At 45.3% G+C, this 10,579-nt stretch overlaps 1 non-coding gene across 1 annotated transcript; it reads left to right on the top strand.

The window, feature by feature from the left end:
* The first annotated feature begins 211 nt into the window (after positions 1-211).
* TRNAG-CCC (transfer RNA glycine (anticodon CCC)) lies at positions 212-282 on the top strand. The gene has a single exon. It is a non-coding gene; the product is annotated as a tRNA-Gly (tRNA).
* Positions 283-10,579: the final 10,297 nt, after the last annotated feature.

The raw sequence follows: 10,579 nt of genomic DNA, 5'->3' as shown, positions 1-10,579 counted from the left end.
ACTGGTTAATGCACTAACTCCGGAGATCACAGGTTCATAGGGAAGTAGGACTGGAAGGGACCTTATGAGATCATATAGGCCATCTCTCTGTTCAACAGGATTGTCCCTGACTAAACTCTCCCAGCCAAGTGCCTATATAACTTATACCTGAACATTTCCAAGGATGGAGAGATGAAGCATTGATGGTGCAGTAAAGCATTATTAAACAGAAGCATTGGTGGTTCAGTGGTAGAATTCCTGTCTCCCATGCAGGAGACCTGGGTTCAATTCCCAGCCAATGCAGATATCTTTGGTTCTTAGCTGGGCATCAGAGAAACAGGAGCCTACTAACTTGGTGCAAAGGCTGGTGGACTGGTATCTGTTTTGGTGTTTAAGTCAGTGGGCCTGGATAAGCTTCATCTAAGGGTACTGAAGGAACTGACTGGTGTCATAACTGAACTGCTGGCATGGCTATTTAAGGGCTTATGGTGCTTGGGCCAGGTCCCAGAGGACTGGAAAAGGACCAGTGTGGTTCATATTCTCAAGAATGGGAGGAAGGAGGCTCCAAGTAATTATAGGCCAGCCAGTCTCACCTCTATCCTTGGAAAAGTCTTTGAAAAGATTATTAAAAATCATATCTGTGTGAGTCCAGCAGGAAAAATAATGCAGCAGGACAACCAGCATGGATTCATAGCAGGCAGATCATGCCTGACTAATCTGGTTTTGTTTTATGACCAGATCTCAAAATGCTTGGACACAGGAGTAGAGGTGGATGTCATTTTCTTGGATTTTAGGACGGCCTTTGATACCGTATCTCATCCCATTCTCATAAATAAATTAAGAGGCTGTAACTTAAAGGCTTACATGGTCCAGTGGGTGGAAAATTGGCTTGGGGGTTGCACTCAGAGAGTGGTAGTAGACAGGTTGATATTGACCTGGAAGGATGTGGGTAGTGGGATCCCTCAGGGCTTGGTCCTTGGACCTGTACTCTTCAATGTCTTCATCAGTGACTTGGATGTGGGCGTGTAGTGTACTCTGTCCAAATTTGCGGATGATACTAAATTGTGGAGGGAAGTGAACACTCCAGAGGGAACAACTGTAGGCAGACCTGGACAGGTTAGAAAAGTTGGCAAAACACAAATAGGAGGCAGTTCAACAAGGACAAGTGTAGAGTGCTGCACCTAGGGCGTAAAAATTTCCAGCACACCTACTGGCTGGGAAGTGACCCTCTTAGTAGCACAGAAGCAGAATTCGTAGAAGACTCCGAGATGAACATGAGTCACCAGTGTGATGAAATCATCAGCAAAGCTAATTGCACTTCATCATGCATCAGCAGATGCATGCCAAATAGAACCAAGGAGGTCATACTTCCCCTCTATGTGGCATTGGTCAGACCACAGTTGAAGTACTGTGTCCAGCTCTGGGCGCCGTAGTTTAAGAAAGATGTGGATAACCTTGAGAGGGTCCAGAGGAGAGCCACTCGTATGGTTAAGGGTTTACAGGCCAAGCCCTATGAGGAGAGACTAAGGGACCTTGGACCTCTTCAGCCTCCACAAGAGAAGGCTGAAAAGTGATCGTGGCTGCCTACAAATTCATTAGGGGAACGCAGCAAGGAACCGGAGATGCTCTGTTCACCAGGGCACCTCTTGGGGAAACAAGGAGCAACGGTCAAAAACTGACAGAGAGCAGATTCAGGCTAGACATCAGGAAAAACTTCTTCATGATAAGGGTGGCCAAAACTTGGAATGGGCTTCCAAGGGAGGTGGTGCTCTCCCTTACCTTGGGGATCTTTAAGAGAAGGCTGGACAGGCATTTGGCTTGGGTCATCGGACCCCAGCACTCTTTCCTGCCCAGGGCAGGGAACTCAGACTCGATGATCTGTTGAGGTCCCTTCTGACCCAAGCATCTGTGAAGCTATGAATCTATTTCACAACCTCCTTAGGTAGCCTGTTCCAGTGCTTGATCACATTCACTGAGAGACAGTGGGCGTGTCTACACATGATGCTACATTGCCATAGCACTGCACTATGGTGATGTAGCATTGGCAGGCACAAACTGTGACACCACAGCTACCCCATTGTAGCAATGCGCTCCCTCATTATAGCATGTTGCTACAGAGACATAGGGACTAAAAATAACCATGTGCTCTGTTGTGCTCCAGCTCAAGTCTGGGATCGTGCCCAGTATGCAAAGGCCAATAAAGATACCAGGGGTGAAAGTACAAAGAAAGTTTATTGCTAGCAATAAAAGGTGCGAGCGGAATAATTTCACGTAACAAGCACACCAGATTACTATTTCTAAGCATCTTTTATACAGGAGTTTTTGAGCCTTCATAAGCATCCTTGTTTGCTGATTGGTTATAAAGGAGTGACGCAAGGAGTTCTTTACTGAGCATGTCTCTATACCTGTGTTTTAGCCATGTATCTCATTTACATACATGTATGTTTCATTAGCATACTTTTTCCCCACCTAGGGGCATGATTTTTAGTATTTTAATGAGCCCTTTAACCCAGTACTTTGCTTCTTGCTTTTGTTTTCAAGCCCCCTTTATCTAGGACTGTCTCCTACTTATCATCGCAGATGGGCATTCGTCACATAACATTCTCTTCTGCTTCGTCTCTGAGTAGTGGTTTCTAGGTCACTCCTTACACTGCCAGCACAGCACAGTATGGCTTGTTACTGCACCATCATTTAGTACTTCCAAAAAGAAGTACTAAATGATGGCGCAGTCACAAAGGGACTATAGGGACATGTGTAGGCACACCCAGTTTTTCCTAACATGCATATGGGTTCCAGTTCTTGCTGAAAAGGATATTCATGTAAAACAGTGAAGTAAATCCAAAATAATGCTCAGGTCCATAAGTCATGTAGAGAGGGAATCCTCCTCATGCTGTCTGTAGTTAGGCCACCAATATCTATTGAACCATGGGACTTAGGCCTCAACTCTCCCTTCATTATTTCCTACTGGTTAGTTTGTTGTTCAGTGTGCTATAGGGATTCTACTAGGTGACAATGTTGCCTGGGTCCCAGATACTGGTGTATGCTATATTGAGTGTGGACACAAATTAAAAAGATACCTGGATCTGGAACAAACAAGAATTCAGTTATCCAAATGTAACTGCTGCATCAGATGCTCATTAACTTGTGGCAGAGCAGGTAATTCTGTGTTTGCACTGAACAAAAAGCTCTCTGAGGTTGTTGTGCATATCTGACACCTACCACCAGTGTATTTTGCACTACTGTAGTTTTTACAGATTTGTTTCCCCTTGGGGTAACTCTACACTGGATTCTAGTAAGGTCTCTATAAGATATGAAAATAAAGGCACAATGGGATATGATGTGTGATCCCTACAGTTGTGCTTCCTGCCATGCCACACATGCACTGGCAAGCTCTTGCAGCTGAGAGCCCCAGTCAGCCTGGCCAAACGTTCAGTTAATGTGTAGCATGAACTGAACTAATGTAGCTAATGTTAAGGTAGAGTGTAATAATAGTAAAATATAAACATGTTAGTCTTGTCCTGTAAGCAACTTGAAAACTCCATTTTGTATCCTTCTGCTTGACATAAGTGAATAAACTCTGAGTGGCTTTTATGTATGACTGTGTAAAAAAGGTGAATGATAAGAGAATGGCATAGAGACAGGAGAAAAAAAATTAACTTTATGTAAGCAACAAGGCATCAAATGTAAGTTATCAGTCAGTAAACTAATTAATGAATGGCTGAAGAATCCCTTTGAAACTCGAGGGCACAAAGAAAATAACAGAAGAAGAAATTCTGCCAGATGGGCAATAAGAATACTCCAAGGCTAAGATAAGTTGAAGACAAAAGAAGAACAACTGCAAAAACAGAAGCTGGGTATGGAAAAACCCCAAAGCACTGAAACAAAGGATGCCAATCCCTATAAAAGAACACTTTGAAAATGCCAAGTTGGGTGAGTCCCTTTCTCTACTGCTGTTTCATCAGAGCACAGATGCATCTGTTCACCCTCTCCAGCTGTTATCTTTAAATCTGCTATCTTCAAATCATCATCATCTACTCAATAAGCCTGGGTTGGCCACCCTGGGCTGATATTGAGCAACTATTGCTGGTAACTATATCTGGTGTATGTGCGGATGAAACGGTTGTTTTGTGTATGCGTATGCCTCTGTGTAATGATGTGTATGATGATTTGTGTGTGTTTGTATGAATGGTGTGCCTGAACCTCTATTTCTAACTCATGTAATCAATAAACGCAGCACCTTGCCTTATCACCCTTTATAAAGTTTTGCTCGTGATTTGAGCGATTGGCAATTTGTGTAACAAATGGTGTGAGAGGAACCAGACACAGAGTTATTACACATTTTTTGTGTAATAACTTTGTGGCTTATTCCCTGTTTTATCATGCCATTAATTACATTAATGTGGGGCTGGGTAACAACTCAAGACATGATTAACTGGTCAATCATATTTTAGGTGTAATGGGTGCCAGGGGCCTAAGTTACATTTGTGTGGGGCTATGCATAATGTTTGCATGCTTTTTTTTTTAAACAGTAGTGTAAAGTTGGGTTAAACAGGTATAAATGTTTTGTGCACCCAGAAGTACCTTAGGTCTTTTGAGGGTCCAGTCCTTAGTATTTGAGAAATGGTCCACCTTGGTGGTTTTTTTCCCCTCTTGCAGCTAATAAAACTTGCATTTGTTCTGAACCTCTTTATTAAGGTTCCCTGTTCATATGGTGTAGTGATTGGGCATCTCCCACTCCCCCACCTCATTTGTTGGGTCAAGATCCTATTCCGTGAAAACCTGATTTCATTCTAACTATTGTTGTCACTTCTGGGGATGGCTAGGAAGGGGTATGCCCTGCAATGCTACCCAAATTCAAGTGAAACCCCTTCAGAACAAAGGTCTGGGGAAGAGTGAACAGAAAGGTTGTGCAATCAAGGTGGACAGAGCAGTTGTTCTGCATGAGTGTCCATGACTACTCTGCTAGGATATGTACCCAGCTTCAGTGAAGGTGCTGCCTCTGGTTCTCACTGAGGTTCCTGCTCTCAGTTTGTAACTCAGTAAATAATGTATAACACAAAGGAAACAATTCCTATATGGCTCTGACTCTCAGATGAAAATTATTCTCTCATCACTTCATGAACAGATGCACCCCCTCCCCCCATATGCTATTCTGTGAAGGAAAGAAGACCTTGAAGCAAAGGCATTAAGGGGATAAATATTGCATACTGTTGTACACAGCATGAACCTTCAGAAAGGGGACTGTGTAAATGTTTGAAGTGGCTCCCCACCTTGCCTATAAAAAATAATGAGGATGACAATGATGAAGACCTCTTGGAATGACCTGCAAAGCTGAGGTGAGTCTTTCTTTTGTTTTATTAAGAACATGAAATGTTAATCACACTCTAAAACGAAGACATTTTCCTTCTGTCAGAGCGTGCATGTAGAAAAGATGGTACCTGTCTGAATGACAATTCTTGAGGCCATATTCAGCTTCACTATATGACTGGTCTGTGTGACTGGACTGCCAGGGTCATTAACAGTCGTAAAGAATTGTGGGCAGGCATCAGACAGAAATTAGGGAAGTCCTGGTGATTTAGGACATCGTGCGTTCGAGGGAATAGTTTGCATACAGTCCGTCTGTAGAACCTTCCCATTTGACTTGTATTAAGTTAGTACATAGTGTCTCCAGCCAATGAGCAGTGTAATATAGGAATACTTTCGCTAGCTTTAGACAAATTGGCTTAGGGACTGAAAACAGTCTACTGCAATAATACAGGGCTCTGTGACGGCCAGTTTGCTTTGCCCTGTGCTGCCATCCCTAGAGTTGAGGGTTGACATAACCAGAGTGCTGTGCTTTTTCTGCTGAATAATACAAGGAGTTTGCTTTTTTTTTTTGAGGCATGAATTGCTCATAGATTCAACAGGCAACATTTATATTAGTTTTCTTGTATGTGTGTATGGAGATACAGATTTTCTTTTCAATGTTCTACTTGGCTTTAAATCTTGTCCACACTGCTATTGCAATCATACACTCACTGCATTTTATGCCCATACATATGTACATTTGTACCATGTGCTTTTGCTCACTGTGACTGAGTATCCTGCCTATATGACTTCCTTATTGCTGCTTTACTTCTGTACAGCCACTCTGCTGTGGATTCACATTGCATCTGGGTCCCTGGCATAGTGTTTAAGAATGTCTCTGGGGCCAACAACAGGGTTTGTAAACAAGAACTTTAGTACTAAAAACAAGGGTTTGTTGCCTGAGTTAAAAGATTATTTTTAGCAGCTGTGAGCTATAGTAGACCCCCTAACTCACATGTGATACAAGTCACTACAGGAGGATATACCCCTAAATTTGGTTCTATATGTACACCACATTCTGTGTCTGTTTCTTACTGTTTTCCTGCCATGGTTTGAGTGTAGGTTGTATCATGTCCCCCTTACAGGCTGCACATTGCATTCATATGCACACCCTGCTGTCTGTAACCCCCTCAATCTAAGATACTTTTATGGTCTCTGTTGCAACTGTATCAAAGGTTGTCCAGCTATTTAATCTAACTGTGCTCCCAAGACTTTTCTGACCTATGGAAGCATATCTACTTACATTTCATAGAAGGGGAACTGAGGTGCACAGAGATTAAGGGTTAAATTTGATCTTGCTGCTAAAATATGACTGACTTAATTTCTGCTTTCTCCAGGCTTATGTGACCAGGCACTGGGGTTTCTGCTATTTCACTTGAAGATGCAGGGTTCTTCTGCACTTTACAGGGGAGATAGTTTGCTTCTGGGTATGACAGTGAGCTGCATCTGACTGGAGGATCTGGTGGCAGTGTGGTGGGGCTACTTATGGCAGGGTAACTCCTATCAAATACCACAGTGTTGCAACCTCCAGAGTAAGGCGAGTACAGGGCTCCTCAGAACCCTAGTCTGGGCACCCTAATGCCTTGTGTGTACTCCTTGGTTGGAGAAAAGCTAAGGGGCAATACCCTGACAGAAACGCACCCTCACTGAGATGTCAGGCAGTCAGCAGCAGGTCTTATCTCTTGCTCTCTGGCAGAAGCTACAAAGTTTGCGGCACTGGACATCTGGACTTGGTCTGGCCTTGGATTCTGTCTTAAGGGTCTAAAGGGAGATGGTAGGCAGCTTCCACTCCTCCACTCTTGCCTAGGTGTACATGTCAAAGGTCTTGGTGTGATGGTCATAGATGTCTTACATTTATACCATGAATAAGAGGATCAATTTTTGCCTGCTAGTTGCTCCTGGAGTCTCATTCTGCTTCACTTGGGTCGCAGACCCAAGTTTTCTCTTCATTATTCTCCTTTCTGCTATCCATCCTGTTGGCTGCTCAATGGCATGGCTTCAAGAGAAAATTGTTCCCAGTGTAGCCTGGTCCATGGTGATGTGGGAGATTAGGATTCAAATTTCTCCTGGATGAGATGGAAATAGCCCCTGGCTTGCCACTTCCTGGGAAGATGCCTTACTGGATAGAAACCAGCACCATGCTTGCCAGTGTCCAAGAATTTCCAATAATAGGTTTTGTGGTTGGCTATGGTTTGGTGGAAGAGGAGGACAAGGAGGGATTGAATGACATTTCTGTGCCTCCACTGTGAAGAAGCAGACATGTGAGGACTTAAGATGTCTTAGTGCTCTGGGGTGTTACAGGAGACAAAACAGAATATTGTTTCATTTCTTAGACACCTATCCTCTTTAACAGTGTCCCTTTGACATCTTAGTAGCAAAGTAGAATTTTTCTCTAAATGTTTTGCCCAAGACCTTCAGTCAAGTAAAGTCTCGAACCCTAGCTTCTTGAATAATGTCATTGCAGACTAACAACTTGGGCCATCCTTTCTCCTTTTACCTTTGTACCATAACTGTGTAGCTGGACATATGTATACCTCTGAAAAACAATTCTTAAGAGTCACACTGCCACAACCTGCTAATACTGAGGGACAAATGTAGGAGCAAGCAATATTCTTGGTAGAATAAAAATTCAAAGCCCAAGCCACAACCTCAGCACAAGGTACTCAGGACTCAAATGCTCTGCTGAGAGCAGGTGCATTGCTTTGCTGGAAATGGCTTTTTAATGTTTATCCAGGAAAAAAAGAAGACTAATAACAATCCTATTCCAACCTGCCTGTCTCAGTGGCACTTTTCAAAATCAGAATGCTATTAAAATCAATTCAACTCTAGGCCGCAATGGATAGCAGGGGTTTGATTGCAGCAATAAGCTATAAGAATACAGCAGCAGCCTGCTCGGTTTCGATTTTTGGGCTGGAGGGGAGTTTATTTGTGTCTCTCTCTGAGTGCCTATAGGAGAGGGATAAAGAAAAGAGGCAGGGATTTGGTCAGGATAAGTTCTTTGTTAAGATCCCAGTTACATTATTTAGCCAAAGATTGAGAAATGATATAACCAACAGGTGGCAGTCTCAGAACAAAAAGACTTTGACTTCTGAAAAAAATAGGATTTTTTTGCAACATGTGAATTTTTAGATTGCCATTATTGCTCTTTGTACAGTGGAACGTACTCCAGAAAGTTGTCTTGAAATCAGAGGTGGGGGTCATTAGACCAGCATTTTGAGTTAAATTAACTTTGCATCCAGACTCAAAGGACATGCCCAGATGAGTTTGAGTAGTTTGAGATGCAGCAAGAGGCATGCTGGGAACAAAAACACATATTTGCAGCACAGGCTCAAGATCTGATATCTGGATATCCAGGTATCAAAAAGTAACCTGCAGAAAAAAAGCTGGGCAGGGCATGGTCTAGGATTGTGCCTTGAAGCAACCGGAGGCTCAGGTCCTCCAAAGAGATGCTCGGGTAGCTGGCCAGATCACCTCTATGCTTGCTTCTTGTGGGGCAAGGAGTGGTGCAGGCTGGGAAACAGCCCAAGTGGCCCGGAACTGCCTGAAGGCATGTGGTGCTGTGTCAAGCTGGGCCAGGCCTGTATGAAATAGCACAAGCAGAGCGCCAGGTGTCAGGCGGGCAGGGCTGAACCACACTGCCCCACACCATGCGGGGGGGGGGGAGGGGAGGCAGCTGTGCCAGGAGGCCCTGAGTGCTCCAATGGTTGCTGCTGCTGCTCCCAGCATGACATGCAGTCCCTGCAAGCTGGGCTGGGCCCCAGGTGACAGCCTGAGTGGCCCCGGTGCTTCCTGAAGCCACACAGCCCCATGCCGTGCGGTGCCAAGCTGGGGTGGTCCCATGATGAGCGGCACAGGTGGCACTGGCTCTGAGGCAATTGGGGCCAGGGTGCACCACTGGGGGCTCTGGCTGTAATGGGCCCTGAACACCCCATGGTTGCTGCTGCTGTGGGGGGTGAACTGTGGGCCTTGTGGGAGGGGCCTTGGGCTTCATGGTGGGGCATGTGGGCCCTGTGGGAGGCATGTGGGCCATGCAGGGGGGGCAGTCCATGTACTGTGGGGGGGGTTACACCCTGTGGGGGAGGTTACACCCTGTGGGGGAGTAGCAGCCCCCCACACACAGTCTCCCACATCCACAGTCCCCCCACAATCCACACACAACACCCACATCCCCAAGCCTCTCCTACAACCCCCTCCTCCACATACTCAGCCACGAACCCCAAACCCCCAGACAAGCCCCATACCCCCAAACCTCACCCCCACAAACCCTACAGCCACCCACAAACTCCCCCAACCCCCCTTCAAATTGCATTTAACTTGTAAATATCAATAAAACATTGCCCAACTGATCTCTCTGTATATAGTGGTGTTTCATTTTAATAGCAGAAGAACACTATTTTGGGGGTATTAATGAGATAATTTGGGTTTCTTATCAGAGTATTTGCAATTTGTAAACAGGGAACACCAGGATCTCTGCTGGTGAGACAAGTGGTGAGACCCATGTCCAGGGGCAGCACTGGGGACCCAGCTGGAGGGCAGACGAGGTGGTTGACCTCTTGGTCATTTGGGGCAAGAGGACATGCTTTCACACTTCAAAGTGGGCCACCACGAGGAGCACATGTTTTGGGCAATAGCTGCAAAAACAGCAGAGAGGGGGCACCGCATCTGAGTCTGGCAGGGGCGCAGCCATGGGGCCGCAGAGAGCCGATGCTATTGAGAGAGCCGATGCTATTGCAGGTGGTAGCAGGTCACAGACAGGCAGCAGCCCCCACTGTAGACTGCTGCAGTGGGTAGAGGGTGCAGGGACAACTTCAGGTCAGGGCTGCTTCAGTAGTCCAGCTGGCACAAGGGGTAGTATCCCCAGATACCAACTGGCCAGGCCTCAGAAGCTCCTGAGGGCAAGTAGTCCTGAGGTGCTCACCAGGGCAGGTTTTTATACTGCTGGGGCTAGCCAGATCTAGGAGGAGCTGGGCAGGGTTATTTTCCCCCAAGCAGTACAACTAGCTTCACACCAAAGTGCATGTCTGGGCATATGCAGAGGCAAAAATCCCTGGCTCAAATTTGTGCCACTCCTATTTGAGTTGCTGCAAGCACACATGCCTGCATGTGTGGACGTGCCCTAAAAGTGTTTACAAAATAAGTCAGATTACATTTAGAGTTGCCTAGGGAGAGTTTTAAGCATAAAGTACTGGGCTGCATATTCCTGTAAGTTTGGGTTTCCTTTCTCATTTCCTTTCCATAGCATAAAATATGTCTG

Source organism: Alligator mississippiensis, chromosome 1, assembly GCF_030867095.1.
Source record: "Alligator mississippiensis isolate rAllMis1 chromosome 1, rAllMis1, whole genome shotgun sequence".
In the NCBI taxonomy this organism is placed as follows: domain Eukaryota; kingdom Metazoa; phylum Chordata; order Crocodylia; family Alligatoridae; genus Alligator; species Alligator mississippiensis.
Note: the sequence above shows the minus strand (reverse complement) of the source record. Positions and strands in the feature narration are given on the sequence as shown.